General features: G+C 43.3%; 1 protein-coding gene across 3 annotated transcripts in view; it reads left to right on the forward strand.

Moving 5' to 3' along the window:
• The window catches only part of itfg1 (integrin alpha FG-GAP repeat containing 1), a 118956-nt gene that overhangs the window by 53170 nt on the left and 47281 nt on the right, over positions 1–18505 (forward strand). The window lies entirely within an intron of this gene.

Here is an 18505-nt window from a genome sequence, read left to right on the forward strand (position 1 = left end):
CATGAGCAATGGACATAAATCTGTCTTTTAGTCTGAGTCCAAATTTGAGATTTTTGGTTCAAACCGCTGTGTTTTTGTAAGACGCAGTCGGTGAACTGATGATCTCCGCATGTGCGGTTCCAACTGTGAAGCATGGAGGAGGGGGATGTGTGATGGTGTGGGGGTGCTTTGCTGATGACACTGTCTGTGATTTATTTATTTTTCAAGGCACACTTAACCAGCGTGGCTACAACAGCATTCTGCAGCGATACGCCATCCCATCTTCTTTGCGCTTAGTGGGACTATAATTTGTTTTTCAACAGGACAATGACCCAACACACATCCAGGCTGTGTAAGGCCTATTTGACCAAGAAGGAGAGTGATGGAGTGCTGCATCAGATGACCTGACGTCAACCCAATTGAGATGGTTTGGGATGAGTTAGACCACAGAGTGAAGGAAAAGCAGCCAACAAGTGCTCAGCGTATATGGAAACCCCTTCAAGACTGTTTGAAAAGCATTCCAGATGAACCTGGTTGAGAGAATGCCAAGAATGTGCAAAGCTGTCATCAAGGCAAAGGGTGGCTACTTTGAAGAATCTAAAATAAATGATTTATTTTAACACTTTTTTTTAGTTATTACGTGATTCCATACAGTATGTGTTATTTCATAGTTTTTGATGTCTTCACTATTATTCTACAATGTAGAAAAGAATAGTCAAAAATAAAGAAAAACCCTTGAATGAGTACTGTAGGTGTGTCCAAACTTTTGACTGGTACTGTATATAATTCACTAATGTGGTGATGTAAAAATGCCAGCAGCTCATTTTGGGCATGACTTCTAATGACAGTCTTTCTCAGTGGGAGAGCAACAGATTCCGACTTATTTCTAAAAGGAATATGTCTCAGGAGGAGGAGAGAGCTGTTATATCCCCATTTCACACCAACCCTCCCTTGCTCCTTACTCCACTCCTCTTCTCGGCATCTGTGTCAACTGTGAATGGTGTTTTATGGAGCTGAGAGACACTCAGGGGAAGCAGCAGGGGGTTCAGTCCAGGTGAGGTGCACTCAGAACTCAATCAGGAGCTTGGGCTGAGAGGACTGTCTGTGTGTCACTGGCCCCAGGCCTTTCAGACTAGTTCACCTGCAGTCTGAACTCAGTCTCTGTCCTGGAGTCAATACCTGTTTGTCTGTGCTGAAGGCTAACCTTGTGACTCACTTTCTCCCTCTCTCTCACCGACTGTTCTTAGACTGGAGAAACTCAGGGGCAGTCTCTCATTCTTTCTGCTTACATTCTGTTCTTATTCATTTTACCCAGTCTCTTTCTCCCCTCACTTGCACCCTTGACTCCTTCCATACAAAATGGCAGTGAGTTTACGAGAGGGTTTGCCAGATTCCTCGCTCACAGTGAGGGAACATTGGCAGTTGATTTGAGGACATATGCCATAATGTAACTCTGCCACCTGCCATGCTAGTGTATAAACCCTCTTCACTGTCGAGCTCCTCTGTCTGAGGATAATGACACACAACCACTCTCTCCCAAACCAGAGCATGAATAGACTAGCACCAAGCCCTGGCCTCAACAATGCTGTGGAATTATCCAGACCACAAATCCGAGTACAGCACAGTGTTTTCGGATTCGATTAAAAACAAATGAGCATTGCGGTCGGTCTCAGCGCGTGTCACTTGAATATTAGATGTTGCTGGGATTCCTTCCCGATCAGTGTGTTGTGTGCATTAAAGAGCCATGTGATCACAATCAACAGTGAAGCATGCCTTTGCTACCAGGAGATTGATACTTGAAAAGCAGCAGCAGCTGCTGCCATGTTAACCTGTGACCTTCCCCAGGGCAGGAGTCTGATGAGACACACAGATTGCAATGCCAACGACCAACCCACCACCACTCTTGACACGTCTCATCTGCTTTTCTTAACGTGTCCCGAAAGCCAGGAACCAAATGAGTTACAGTATCCCTGGACAGCATCCGGGCCATCTGCTCCATTTCAGCCAACCGCCACCATCCCTGGGTCCATGGTCCGTGGACCTTTTCCTCTTTCAAGAAATTGATACAATTCTCAGCTTGGCTTTCTGATTCGGATAATGGCGACACTCTTTGGCTAGCGTCCCCTAAGTATATCTATGTTTAGCCAGTCGCTCACCACCATCTGCTGCTGTTCCTTAATTCATATAATTCAATTTTCCGTAATGTCTATAGACTTAATGGAGTAAAAGAGACGACTTTTATCAATAGTCTCTTCTTTCATCAGGAAGGTATCTTGCTGTGCAGCACGTTGGCATCTCACTTACAGTCTTTGCACAAATTAAGTGGCTGTTTGTCGTAATAAAGTCAACACAGTTTGTGTAGGCGAGGAAGGAGCTCTACTTGCAGTGGACCGGCCCAGCGGCAGCCAGGAGCACACAAACATTGACAGTGAAGAATCCCCAGATGTAGCGATTTCCCTTTACATTGATCACGTTGGATAGTATCGCATATGTTTTTCCCATGACATGTCTTCTCTCGCTCTCCCTCTGTCCGTTAGCACACTGGAGAGCCATTCAAACGTGAGTGTTTTTCTTTCTTTCCCCCCTCTTCTATTCTCCCTGCTTTTGCAGATCAAAGTCACTCCCCGCCACAGCTCAGCCCGGAGATAATAGCCGGCGCTCTCCATCCGTTTAGTTTGAAATGTAATTAACGTTCTGCATTAACGGTTTGGGCTGTTGGGCTCAATGGCTGGAGTGGGACGAAGAGAGGTGTAGCATGTTGATTAATGGTGAAGATGTTTGGACAAGGGGAGGGGGGGGGGGTTGACAAGGGCTTATGGTCCACAGCATTCTCCCCAAACCTTTTCAAGTCAGTCGGTTTATTCTGGTTTATTGATTTTGTAACATAATTCAATGGTTTGTCCCTCCTACTGTACATCCCCACACACTAGGACATATATAATTATTACATTAGGTCCAATACTATTAGCATAATGAATTTAACTATTTATTAAGTACATGATGAGGAGAATTCATTTTGTATTTATTTGTCGAATCAAGTCATATCAGGAGAGGACAGGTTGTCAAACAGTTCAGGCCCAGTTCAGGCCCTGGGCTCGAATCAAACAAACCTGTCAGAGAAGCGTTTCTATAACTTAACTTTTGGTGGTGGTCTATGTATATTGTTGCTTACGTAGTTGAACCACAACCATGACCAATTCAGGCCCGGTCACTTTAGGTCTGTGTGACCACTCTCTGACCTTACAGCTTGTCTCTGAGATGAATGACAGGTGTGTTGCAGTCACTGTGGTCTCAGCTGGCTAATGTTGTTTGGAAAGTCTTTGATCTCCAGCTGTCTCTGAAGACAGACAGACTTTGAATAAAGCTGGCAGCAGTGCTTTTGAAGCTGTGAATCGTCTCTTTCTGGTGAATCGAATCATGCACATCTTGCAGATCAGCAGGTGTGTTCTTTTCCTGTCGCCTTGATTACTCTCTCAGCTGCCAATCATGTCACAACGCATCAGCACTCATCAAACACCTATCATCCCCTCACTGTGGGAAAGATAGGGTGATTTAGCTGGGATGTGGTTGGGTGGGTTGGCGTTTGTTTGTTTGCTTCCGTAACATACTGACTACACCGGACACGCCCCTGCATCCTCGTGCTTATGTTGATTTTGTCCATCCACACCAGACACGATCATAACACGCAGGTTAAAATATCAAAACCAACTGTGAAACAACTATATTAACTTGGGCGCATGTCAAACACAGATGACATTCATTGAAATGTAGCTATCTTGCTATTGCTAGCTAATTTGTCCTGATAGATGAACAATGGGTTGTTATTTTACCTGAAATGCATAACACCACAATTCAAGTGTTATACACCATCACAAAGAAATGCATTATTATTTTGTTTAGGCATTTCTTTAGAAACATAAAAAAAACAAATCAATTGTATTTCAAAAGAACAGAATATCATCATTTAAGTTGTATTATTGTCACGGCTGGCTGGAGGACTGGACCAAGGTGTAGCATGGTAAGTGTACATTTTCTTTTTATTAAAAATTATGCTGACAAAACCAAACCGCAAAGCTTTGGGCTATGTGCCCTGAACAAAGTCAAAGTTAACTTCCCACAAAACAGGTGGGGGAAAAGGGTACCTAAGTATGGTTCTCAATCAGAGACAACGATAGACAGCTGCCTCTGATTGAGAACCACACCCGGCCAAACACATAGAAATAGAAAATCATAGAACATAGAACATAGACTGCCCACCCAAATCACACCCTGATCAAACCAAAATAGAGACATAAAACACTCTCTACGGTCAGGGCGTGACAATTATTTTACTAGTCTGTGCATAGTAGCCTATGCTGCCGCAAGTGCTCATATGTAGAAGGCATGGGAATAGTGGCTGTAATATTCTACAAAAAGTTATATTTTGAGTTATAAACCAGGTCATTCAAGCCCTGAATGCTGATTGGATGAAAGCCACGAGTATGACACAAAATGACTTGTTTACTGTTCTAATTACCTTAATAAACAGTTTATACAGTAAGGCACCTCAGGGATCACATTGTGTCTAAGAACAACCCTTAGCCGTGGAATATTGGCCATATACCACACCCCTTTGGGCCTTCTTGCTATGTTATACAATGGCTTTGTTGAATACTTTTTTTATTTTTTATTTGTTTAATACTGATTGGCTTGAAGGGCATTCTAGAGTGCATTATTTCCCTATAATGCACGGTATATCAGCACGGTAGAATTTAAGGGCTGTTAAGTAGTTCATTCTTACATGTTCTATGTTTAAGCTGCTTTTAAAAGCAAAAGACGAATTGAAAACGTCATTGTTGAATTCGATTTTCAAAAAAGCAAGCTAGGACTGGTGATGTTTGGTTAGCTAAACTAGCAAGTCTCCTTGTTTGGTTACCAAGGTAACTACTGGAGCTATCAAGTAAGCTTGCTAGCTAGCTAGCTAGCTACGTCAGTTGATGTTGAACACATTTCTACCAGCAAATTACCACATTTCTAGCAGCATTTCTAGGAACACACTTTCCACGTCGTTCATTATTTTCCATAGAACACATCTATGTTGATTACATAGAGCCCATGCTTTAATTTTAAGTTGTTTGGCAAACGTACACTGAACAAAAATATAAACGCAACATGTAAAGTGTTGGTCCCATGTTTCATGAGCTGAAATAAAAGATCCCAGAAATGTTCCATACGCACAAAAAGCTTATTTCTCTCAAATGTTGTACTCAAATGTGTTCACATCCCTGTTAGTGAGCATTTATACTTTGCCAAGATAATATATTCACTTGACAGGTGTGGCATATCAAGAAGCTGATTATTAAACAGCATGATCATCACACAAGTGCACCTTGTGCTGGAGACTATAAAAGACCACTCTAAAATGTGCAGTTTTGTCACACAACACAATGCCAGAGATGTCTCAAGTTTTGAGGGTTATCTATGATTAATCGTTCTCCTCGTTAATCTTTCAAATACCCACGTTGGGTTGTATGCTCCTGTAAACAAATGACTCTCTTAGCACTTGGCTATGCAGACGCTCGTTCACGTGGCTGGGAGGTGTGGGTGAAATGTTTGACTAACATACAGTTAATGAAGTTGGAAATTTACATACACTTAGGTTGGAGTCATTAAACCTAGTTTTTTTCAACCACTCCACAAATGTCTTGTGAACAAATTATAGTTTTGGCAAGTCGTTTAGGACATCTACTTTGTGCATGACACAAGTAATTTTTCCAACAATTGTTCACAGACAGATTATTTCACTTATAATTCACTATATCACAATTCCAGTGGGTCAGAAGTTTACATGCACTAAGTTGACTGTGCCTTTAAACAGCTTGGGAAATTCCAGAAAATTATGTCATGGCTTTAGAAGCTTTGATAGGCTAATTGGCCTCATTTTAATCAATTGGAGGTGTACCTGTGGATGTATTTCAAGGCCTATCTTCAAACTCAGTGCCTCTTTCCTTGACATTATGGGAAAAGAAAAGATAAGCCAAGACCTCAGGAAAAACCTGTAGACCTCCACAAGTCTGGTTCATCCTTGGGAGAAATTTCCAAACGCCTGAAGGTACCACGTTCATCTGTACAAACAATAGAACGCAAGTATAAACACCATGGGACCACGCAGCCGTCATACCACTCAGGAAGGAGACGCGTTCTGTCTCCTAGAGATAAACGTACAAATGCAAATGCAAAAAGTACAAATCAATCCCAGAACAATAGCAAAGGACCTTGTGAAGATGCTGGAGGAAACAGGTACAAAGGTATCTATATCCACAGTAAAACGAGTCGTATATCGACATAACCTGAAAGGCTACTCAGCAAGGAAGAATCCAATGCTCCTAAACCGTCATAAAAAAGCCAGAGTACGTTTTGAAACTGCACATGGGGACAAAGATCGTACTTTTTGGAGAAATGTCCTCTGATCTGATGAAACAAAAATAGAACTGTTTGGCCATAATGACTATTGTTATGTTTGGAGTGAAAAGGGGGAGGCTTGCAAGCCGAAGAACACCATCCCAACCGAGAAGCACGGGGGTGGCAGCATCATGTTGTGGGGGTGCTTTGCTGCAGGAGTGACTGGTGCACTTCACAAAATAGATGGCATCATGAGGTAGGAAAAATGAAGTGGACATATTGAAGCAACATCTCAAGACATCAGTCGGGAAGTTAAAGCTTGGTCGCAAATGGGTCTTCCAAATGGACAATGACCCCAAGCATACTTCCAAAGTTGTGGCAAAATGGCTTAAGGACAACAAAGTCAAGGTATTGGAGTGGCCATCACAAAGCCGTGAACTCAATCATTTAGAAAATGTGTGGGCAGAACTGAAAAAGTGTGTGCAAGCAAGGAGGCCTTCAAACCTGACTCAGTTACACCAGTTCTGTCAGGAGGAATGGGCTAAAATTCACCAAACTTATTGTGGGAAGCTTGTGGAAGGCTACCCAAAATGTTTGACCCAAGTTAAGCAATTTGAAGGCAATGCTACCAAATACTAATTGAGTGTATGTAAACTTCTGACCCACTGGGAATGTGATGAAAGAAATAAAAGCTGAAATAAATCATTCTCTCTACCATTATTCTGAAATTTCACATTCCTAAAATAAAGTGGTGATCCTAACTGACCTAAGACAGGGAATTTTTACTAGGATTAAATGTCAAGAATTGTGAAAAACTGAGTTTAAATGTATTTGGCAAAGGTGTATGTTAACTTCCGACTTCAACTGTACGTGTATATGTACACTACCGGTCAAAAGTTTTAGAACACCTACTCATTCAGTGGTTTTATTTTATTTTTGCTGTTTTCTACATTGTAGTGTATAGTGACGACATCAAAAACTATGAAATAACAAATGGAATCATGTAGTAACCAAAAAATCTCAAATCTCAATGTATTTTCTTCAAATAGCCACCCTTTGCCTTAATGACAGCTTTGCATGGTCTGGGCAACCAGCTTCACCTGGAATTATTTTCCAACAGTCTTGAAGGAGTTCCCTCATATGCTGAACACTTGTTGGCTGCATTTCCTTCACTCTGCGGCCCGGCTCATCCCCAACCTTTTCAATTTTGTTGAGGTCAGGGGATTGTGGAGGCCAGGTCATCTGATGCAGCACTCCATCACTCTCCTTCTTGGTAAAATAGCACCTACACAGCCTGGAGGTGTGTTGGGTCATTGTCCTGTTGATAAACAAATGATAGTCCCACTAAGCCCAAACCAGATGGGATGGTGTATCGCTGCAGATTGCTGTGGTAGCCATGCTGGTTAAGTGTGTCTTGAATTCTAAATACATCCCAGACTGTGTTACCAGCAAAGCACCCCCACACCATAACACCTCCTTCTCAATGCTTTTACGGTGGGAAATTCACTTGCGGAGATCATCTGTAAACCTACTCTGCGTCTCACAAAGACACAGCGGTTGGAACCAAAAATCTTAAATTTGGACTCCAGACCAAAGGACACATTTCCAACGGTCTAATGTCCATTGCTTGTGTTTCTTGGCCCAAGCACCTCTCTTCTTATTATTTGGGTCCTTTTAGTAGTGGTTTCTTTGCAGCAATTTGACCATGAAGGCCTGATTTTTAGTGCTCCCGAGTGGCGCAGCGCTCTAAGGCACTGCATCTCAGTGCTCGAGGCTTTTTCACAACCGGCTGTGATTGGCAGTCCCATAGAGCGGTGCACAATTGGCCCAGCGTTGTCCGGGTTTGGCCCTGTTGTCCGGGTTTGGCCGGTGTTGGCCCTCATTGTAAATAAGAATTTGTTCTTAACTGACTTGCCTAGTTAAATAAAGGTCAAATCAAATAATTCACACAGTCTCCTCTGAACAGTTGATGTTGAGTTTTCTGTTACTTTTATTTGGACTGAAATTTCTGAGGCTGGTAACTATGATTAACTTTTCCTCTGCAGCAGAGGTAACTCTGGGTCTTCCATTCCTGTGGCAGTCCTCATGAGAGCCAGTTTCATCATAGCGCTTGATGGTTTTTGTGACTGCACTTGAAGAAACCTTCAAAGTTCCTGAAATGTTCCTTATTGACTGACCTTCATGTCTTAAAGTAATGATGGACTGTCATTCATCTTTGCTTATTTGAGCTGTTCTTGCCATAATATGGACTATGAATCTTTTACCAAATAGGGCTATCTTCCGTATACTCCCCCCCACCTTGTCACAACACAACTGATTGGCTCAAAGGCATTAAGAATGAAAGAAATTCCACTAATTAACTTATAAGAAGGGACACCTGTTAATTGAAATACTTTCCAAGTGACTACCTCATGAAACTGGTTGAGAGAATGCCAAGAGTGTGCGACGATGTCATCAAGTCAAAGGATGGCTACTTTGAAGAATATAAAATATATTTAGATTTGTTTAACCCTTTTTTGGTTACTATATGATTCCATATGTGTTATTTCATAGTGTTGAAGCCTTCACTATTATTATACAAAATAAATAAAAATCCTTGAATGAGTAAGTGTTCTTTTGACCGGTAGTGTATTTTGAAACACTCGTGCAACGTGGCCATTGTGGTTTGCATGCAACTCCCCAGAGTTAGTATGCATTACGCATGTTTCTCTTAATCGTTTCCTCAGATGTCCTCTGCCTGTCTTACTACACCCTGACGGCATCTGTCGGCGGCGTCAAGGAGCAGGTAAATAGGCAGCCATTTTGAGGAATAGTCATTTATTCTCAGCCCTCTCAATTGTGCACAGGGTTGTAAGCATACAAGTATGACTGATGCCACTTCCTATGTTTCAGTGTTGCGTCGGTTTATACACACCTGAGACGTAATCTCATACCAATGAGAGCATTGAGTACTTTGTAGAGTTCATGTTTTCGTAAAGATGATGAAAGACCTGTGTTTTCTCTGAAGATTTAGGATATTTCTAGAGCGTATAGGGGGCAATTATATATATTTTTTACACAAGATTGGTTCTACCCAGGCAGTCCACCCACCCACTCTCTCATACAGAGAAAGCAAGTGTCTCGCTGGTTAGCACTGTTTTACACCGTTTCACGTGCAATGGTTTCCTTGCTTCATAATAGAGCCCCTGTCAGGAGAAGAACGTCACACCGCTTAGAACTGTAGGTGTGTGCTCCGGTCTTGGAGGGTATTTCTAGAAAGGGAAAGGAGGTCACTAATGAAAATGGCTTACCCTGATTGCTATCTAACTCAAGGGAGCGTTCACTTGCAGAAGGGATAGCGAAAGAGTTAGCAGACCACCTAAATCCATGAAGGAATGCTAATCATCAATAAACGGCAGCTTTATGATGTTGGGATATTTCTTGTGATAGGTGTGTTGTTTCAGTGAGGAGACCGTGTACTCTTCGGGGAGGTGGGGTGGGTGTGAAAGAAGTCACACAGCAGAAATTATGATTTGGTGCTTCTCGCACTGTAGGTCAATGGCAATCTGGCACAAAGGGTAGGCATAATCCATTTAAACTCTGACACTTGTAGTCTGCCTAAGTACAAACACGATCAGCGATACATTTGTTTTTAATTAGGTGTATCTTGTAATTGCTCTCACATCAAAGTAGCGTACCCCGTTCTTCTTAGTGGGGCTATCAGAAGAACTAACCCTGACTCCACTTTGCCTGTGACCTGGTCAACATGCCTCTGCCCCACTTCTGACTGCCCTACTTGTTTTCCAATTATTGTGACCAACATAATTTGGCTTGTCAAACCAATGCAAATGAGGAAGGGAATCAAAGACTAACAAGGTTTACTGCTTCTCTTCATTTTGTAATCAGAGTGTATGGAGATTTAGGCCAAATCTAGAATCCACCCGTCAGTTACATCCAAACACACAGACCTTCCATTCCACAAGTACTATATCTACACACATATCCACACACACTGACCTTCCATTCCACTAGTACTATATCCACACACACTGACCTTCCATTCCACTAGTACTATATCCACACACTGACCTTCCATTCCACTAGTACTATATCCACACACTGACCTTCCGTTCCACTAGTACTATATCCACACACACTGACCTTCCGTTCCACTAGTAGTATATCCACACACACTGACCTTCCATTCCACTAGTAGTATATCCACACACACTGACCTTCCATTCCACTAGTACTATATCCACACACACTGACCTTCCATTCCACTAGTACTATATCCACACACACTGACCTTCCATTACACTAGTACTATATCCACACACACTGACCTTCCATTCCACTAGTACTATATCCACACACACTGACCTTCCTTTACACTAGTACTATATCCACACACACACTGACCTTCCATTACACTAGTAGTATATCCACACACACTGACCTTCCATCACACTAGTAGTATATCCACACACACACTGACCTTCCATTCCATTAGTACTATATCCACACACACACACACACACACACACTGACCTTCCATTCCACTAGTACTATATCCACACACACTGACCTTCCATTACACTAGTACTATACACACACACACACACACACACACACGTTGATCTTCCATTCCACTAGTACTATATCCACACACACTGACCTTCCATTCCACTAGTACTATATCCACACACACACACACACACACACACACACACACACTGACCTTCCATTCCATTAGTACTATATCCACACACACACACACACACACTGACCTTCCATTACACTAGTACTATATCCACACACACTGACCTTCCATTCCACTAGTACTATATCCACACACACACACACTGACCTTCCATTACACTAGTACTATATCCACACACACACACACACACACACACTGACCTTCCATTACACTAGTACTATATCCACACACACACACACACGAACACACTGACCTTCCATTACACTAGTTCTATATCCACACACACACTGACCTTCCATTACACTAGTACTATATCCACACACACTGACCTTCCATTCCACTAGTACTATATCCACACACATTGACCTTCCATCACACTAGTAGTATATCCACACATACACTGACTTTCCATCACACTAGTAGTATATCCACACACACTGACCTTCCATCACACTAGTAGTATATCCACACACACTGACCTTCCATCACACTAGTAGTATATCCACACATACACTGACTTTCCATTCCACTAGTACTATATCCACACACTGACCTTCCATTCCACTAGTACTATATCCACACACACTGACCTTCCATTCCACTAGTACTATATCCACACACACTGACCTTCCATTCCACTAGTACTATATCCACACACACACACACTGACCTTCCATCACACTAGTACTATATCCACACACACACACACACACACACACACACACACACTGACCTTCCATTACACTAGTACTATATCCACACACACACACACACACACACACGAACACGAACACACTGACCTTCCATTACACTAGTTCTATATCCACACACACACTGACCTTCCATTACACTAGTACTATATCCACACACACTGATCTTCCATTCCACTAGTACTATATCCACACACATTGACCTTCCATCACACTAGTAGTATATCCACACATACACTGACTTTCCATTACACTAGTACTATATCCACACACACTGACCTTCCATTCCACTAGTACTATATCCACACACACTGACCTTCCATCACACTAGTAGTATATCCACACACACTGACCTTCCATCACACTAGTAGTATATCCACACACACTGACCTTCCATCACACTAGTAGTATATCCACACATACACTGACTTTCCATTACACTAGTACTATATCCACACACACTGACCTACCATTACACTAGTAGTATATCCACACAAACACACTGACCTTCCATTCCACTAGTACTATATCCACACACACTGACCTTCCATTCCACTAGTACTATATCCACACACATTGACCTTCCATCACACTAGTAGTATATCCACACATACACTGACTTTCCATTACACTAGTACTATATCCACACACTGACCTACTATTCCACTAGTACTATATCCACACACACTGACCTTCCATTCCACTAGTACTATATCCACACACACTGACCTTCCATTCCACTAGTACTATATCCACACACACTGACCTTCCATTCCACTAGTACTATGTCCTCACACACTGAGCTGTGGCTCTTTGTGGTGTTCTATTTGTATGCACCCCTACTGGGTCCTCCACAGCCAGACACGGTGTTGCTAGGCAATGCCATTAAATCACTTACGTGGGTAGCAAGCCTAGGAAAGCAGGAGTTGCTTTTTTGTCAGTTAGGCTTAGCCACAACTAGCTGATACCTCTTTAAAAGAGATATATTGTACATGTCATTACATTATCATGGACCCATAAATCCCTGAGTCCTGTGAACATAAGTGTGTTATTGTGACACCGACAGCACCGTAGCTTCTCTTTAACTGACCTTGAAAAGAGAGGAGGGATGTCTGTCTGAGCCGGTGGGGGAGAGGTTATGAATGTTGCTTTGGTTTAAATTCACGGGAAGAGGTGGAAATGTAATGTTACCTTGTCATAGACACTTGCCTTCCTAGAAAGAGGTGGCGCACGTATGTTGACATGTGTGATGTTGTGCCCCTTACCTGGTCGAATGGCAGGGCTAATCTCGTCTCAGTAGACCAGCACTCAGACTATAATATACAGTCTATGACTCTGACAGATAATGCCTGTTGCCCTTTGGTGGACTGAAAGGTGTTTTTGCTACATACGAAGGAGAGATCATGCTTGCTCACATCTCTCATCCTAACAACAATCGAATGACCCTTTCACGTTTTGTAATCTTATTTCTCTACTGTAGATTTTAAGATTTAGGCGCACTCAGAAAAGGGCATGCTCTCAAACAAAGAATCTGAATGTGGTTTGTGGTGTATTGTCCTCTTTAAATGGGCCAGTGTCCTTTTTTAGATGAATAATCACAGGCTGAAGATCAGAGGGCACGGTGCTCAGGGAGTAGCAGGGAGAGGAACAGAAGGAGGGGGCTGAGGCTGGAGGCTGGCCAGGTTAGGGGAAGGCGCTAGGTGGACGGGCACGGAATATGCTACGGGTAGAATGGGCAAGGGCTGAATAGTATGTCATTATGAAGGGCTTGTCTTCTCTCTACCTCTGTCTCACTCACATTCTATCTCTGTCTCTCCATCTCTCTCCCTTTGAAGCACCCTTAGGGGGATGGACAGACAGGAAGGAACTGAAGCCTCACACTGTCTTTCTGTCATTTTCAGCCTCTATGGATCACCCAGCTCCCTCTAAAACCACACCCTCCTGCCTATATCTCTTGTTCGCTCTCTGTGTCTCTCTCTCTTTCTGTTTCCCCCTCTTTCTCTCACACACACATTCTATGGCAGAAGTAGTTGGTCTTGCTGAGTTTCAATGACCAGTGAGTTCTCTTCCTCGGGGGGAGGCTGGCTGGTCTAGGCTGGTAAACCCCCTGGGATGGGTGTCCTCTCCAGACAGGCTGGGCTGGCTGGTGGATGGAGGAGAGGAAAAGGAGGAGAGAGAGGTCAGGCAACAGGCACCCTGTCAGTCTGGCCTCTCAGAGGGTCCACAGTGGCCAATTAGTGAGGAGCCCGAGAGTGCTTTGGCACGGCAGGTCCCCGGTCAGGACTCGCACCCGCATTGGAGGGGACGGGGGCTCTGTGTCTGAAATAACAGGCCCAGTGCTGAGCCCTTGAGCTCACATAGACACACACAGTCGAAGAGTTACACATCTTTCTAAAAACCGGTTACCTGATCTCCTATCTGTTTGTTCCTGCTAATGAGAGTGGATCTGAGACATCTTTAATATGGATTCTGTGCATTTCATTGATTTGTCTGGATCTTTCCGCGTCCACAGTCCACCGCTGCAGGGGGCTGATGACAGCTAAAATGCTTCTTCCCTCGGTCGAACACTGCTGTGCTGAGTGGTGAAATGGGTTTTGATGTTCAGGCTTTCTATTACTCAGAGGGTCTGTCTGCAGTCTCCAGTTGTTTCTTGTGTGATTTCATTGTTCAGTGTCAGTCTCATTGCAGAAGTAGGCTCTGTGCTGAGAGGGTATTTATTGCCTTGTATGGCCGATTTTCAGCGTCGGCGGATTTTTTTGGGGGGGGATAAGTACTTTTGAGATATGAATATTCATAGTTTTAAAATTGAATAAATGAATGGGAAATTGTGTATTTCAGAATGTTAGAGCTCACTATAAGGAGTATAATAACAGCAAGGTGTTGTCTGTATCGTGTACGGTTCACAGATCGTAGGGACTTACATGAGGAATGGATAGGTCTACTAAAACTGGCCTAAAATAACCACTATCATCATCATTTTTTTTCTCAGAAATGGTTTGTGATAAAATGTTTTTAAAAAAAGCATGTCAGACATCCTTCCTCCCTCCCAATGAAGTTTGTGAGGATTGCCTAAACAAACCGGAGATAACAAAAATATTTTCTGTCTACGCTGGCGTGGAATCGCTCGCCCATAGCACGGTTCCCAAACTCAATCCTGGGGCCCACCCTGCGTGCACGTTTTGGTTTTGTCCCTAGGACTACACAGCTGATTCAGTAACCAACTGATCATTAAGCTTTGATTATTTGAATCAGCTGTGTAGTACTAGGGCAAAAATGAGTACAAAGTATTCAGACCCCTTGACTGTTACCACATTTTGTTACATTACAGCCTTATTCTAAAATTGATTAAATCGTTTTTTCCCCCCTCATCAATCTACACACAATACCCCATAATGACAAAGCAAAAACTGTTTTTTTTTTAGAAATGTTTGAAAATGTATAAATAATAAAAAAAACTGAAATATCACATTTTATTGAACTATTCAGACCCTTCACTCAGTACTATGTTGAAGCACCTTTGGCAGCTATTACAGCCTCAAGTATTTTTGGGTATGACACTTCAAGCTTGGCTCACCTGTATTTGGGGAGTTTCTCAAATAGTTCTCTGCAGATCCTCTCAAGCTCTGTCAGGTTGGATGGGGAGTCGCTGCACCACAATCGGGTTAAAGTCCAGGCTCTGGATGGGCCTCTCAAGGACAGTCAGAGATTTGTCCCGAAGCCACTCCTGCATTGTCTTGGCTGTGTGCTTAGGGCCGTTGTCCTGTTGGAAGGTGAACCTTTGCCCCAGTCTGAGGTCCTGAGCGTTTTTGAGATGGTTTTCTTCAAGGATTTCTCTGTACTTTGCTCCATTCACCTTTCCCTCAATCCTGACTAGTCTCCCAGTCCCTGCAGCTGAAAAACATCCCCACAGCATGATGCTGCCACCACCATGCTTGGCCTGATTGGTGGAGTGCTGCAGAGATGATTGTCCTTCTGCAAGGTTCTCCCATCTCCACAGAGGAACACTGGAGCTCTTTCAGTGTGACCATCGGGTTCTTGGTCACCTCCATGACCAAGGTCCTTCTCCCCCGATTGGTCAGCTCTAGAAAGAATCTTGGTTTTTCCAAACTTATTCCATTTAAAAAATGATGGATGCCACTGTGTTCTTGGTGACCTTCAATGCTGCTGAAATGTTTCTAAATCATGTCCAGTCAATTGAATTTACCACAGGTGGACTCCAATCAAGTTGTAGAAACATCTCAAGGATGATCAATGAGAACCGGATGCTTTTTTTTTTTTTTTGCAAACATTTTTAAAAACCTGTTTTTGCATTGTATTGTGGGTAGAGGATTTCTGTATTTTTTTCAATACATTTTAGAATAAGGCTGTAACGTAACAGAATGTGGAAAAAGGGAACGGGTCTGAATACTTTCCGAATGCACTGTATACCGAGTTTGGAAAACCCTGGTCTATAGGATGTAATACTATTGAATTTCTGTGACCGTAAGTAATTGTGTAGGGTTGAGAAGCACATTCAATTTGGTGCAGCTCGTACAAGTGTGACTGCAGTTGAATTATTCTGCTGCGGTAAAAAATCGAACTTGGTGGAGAGCAAGACTTGTGTACTGCATCTCTGTCTGTTTACCTGTGTGTGTGTGTGTGTGTGTGTGTGTGTGTGTGTGTGTGTGTGTGTGTGTGTGTGTGTGTGTGTGCGGTGTGTTTCTGAGTGAGCTTTTGGAACTGACTCGTTGGGTGTGAACATGTGTTCTGCTCTGTTTGTCACTCAGACAAGACTTGGATGCTCTAGAATCTAGGTGTGTGTGTGCACGCACGCTCTCTCTAGTGTATCCTACCTTGATGATTTGCAATGCACTCAGGCTATTGCCCTTTATCAGTGACGCTGGCACCTCTCCTGACCATGTGCTCATCACAGCCATCACATCCCCTGTGGCGCAAGACAGGCTCTTCAGAAGACACAAAGGCCCAGAGAGCGAGAACACACACTCACCCACACAGCGTTAAATAACAATGGGTGCTCTCGCTACCGTTCAGCCTGAAACTCTTTAAATGCCAGCATCACTCTCCTGACGCAACACACGCTATCGTTAGCTGTACAGAGGAGATCGATAAGCACAGGCATCAGTTCGATTGAGACGTGGGGCTGATTATGGGGTGAAGATACGATCAAAGACAGAATCTTAGAACTTTCATCCAATTGCAAATAGATATTACTGATTGAGTGTCCTCCCAAGGAAATCTCTTTCTGACAAGAGTGCTGAATTGTATTTACCCAGGATGCTGTTCTAGGAGGTGTTGGGCTTGATGTGGTTAACCACTTGGAAGCTAGAAGGAATCCTTGTCTCCAACAGGACACGGTGTGTGTATTTGGTTAGCTGTGGAAGGATGCATGTCCACATGAGTGTGTGTGTGTAGTAACAGTCCTCTCTGCAGGTCTCTGTGCCCACCCCTGAAGGCTGGGCACTGGGGGCATTCACTCAGACTGGCATCCACAGGGGACAATTCCAGACCGTTGTCTGCCTTATCCGATTTGGAATGAGGGAAAAATACCCTTTTTGTGTTAGGCTTTTACAGCCAAAAGGTCCTCAACCACATTTCTAACCCTGTATCAGGCGTGAGATTCTGTGAGCTGCACAGAACATGGGCATTCAGATGTACGGTAATGCGTCAAACTGTTCACTTGAACGATAGACCCGTCATAAAGGCTTTGATGTGCCAAATTCATTAGGGCGTGTGGTGCCACTCCAGAGTGGCATTAGTTAGACCTAGTCATGCCACACATTGGGAGTGACACCACACGCCCTAATGAATTTGGCACATCAAAGCCTTTATGACGGGTCAATCATTCAAGTGAACAGTTTGATGACCAATTTGTGACTTCAATCTGTGTCCAGACAGTGCCTTGTGTTGCTCAGACTTCTTTTAGTTTAACATCTGATGTTAATAGAAAGTTCTGGATGGTTATTCTAACAATTTAAAGGCTAATGCGGTGTGTTGGAGAGGAAAATGCAAATGGCCATATTGACTGACAAGAGAAGTCAAAAGCAAACCTTCACTACATGTGTAATTTCACCTATCCTTCCAATCCCTTCCGAAGTGGCTGGTAGACGACGGCTCCGTACTGGAAGTACAGCAGGTTGTTATTTCAGCAGCTTGGTCTCAAGGTCCTCTCAGTCTGATAGAAGCTGTGCTTTTTTTGTTCTGGTAAAATTAATATAGAGACGTGTGTGTCCTGGTGGGAGTAGAGAGAGACTGGGCATATAGGGAATGTGTGAGTTTGTCCTCTGGCTTCATAATGTGGAAGGACATGCTTTGGTGTGTGTGTGTGTCGGAGTGGGAGACTGTCTTCCATCTCCAAGTTTGTTGATCTCTCTCCATCGCGCTAGGCTCTGTGTTGAGCATACCAATGGAACCTCGTTGCGGTGTCACATTTCTCAGTATTTCTGCGACACACAAAGGTGGAAACACATTTTCACTCATACCTTGTCTCTCAACACACACACACACACACACACACACACACTGACAAGCCGTCCTCGAGGGTGAGAGTTTCTATCAGCCACATAGCCGCTGGTTCGCTCCCTTCAATGCTCAAGACGGAGAGGGGGAGAGAGAATGGAAGGAAAAGACAGGCGGAAAATGAGAACATTTTCATGCTGATTCTATTTTTAGGCTTGCTCCATTTCGACACTCCTGATCACTCCGTATACACGGGTAACCGTCTCGACAGAAAATG

This window comes from Oncorhynchus mykiss, chromosome 26, assembly GCF_057628025.1.
Source record: "Oncorhynchus mykiss isolate SJ-2025 chromosome 26, ASM5762802v1, whole genome shotgun sequence".
Taxonomy (NCBI): domain Eukaryota; kingdom Metazoa; phylum Chordata; class Actinopteri; order Salmoniformes; family Salmonidae; genus Oncorhynchus; species Oncorhynchus mykiss.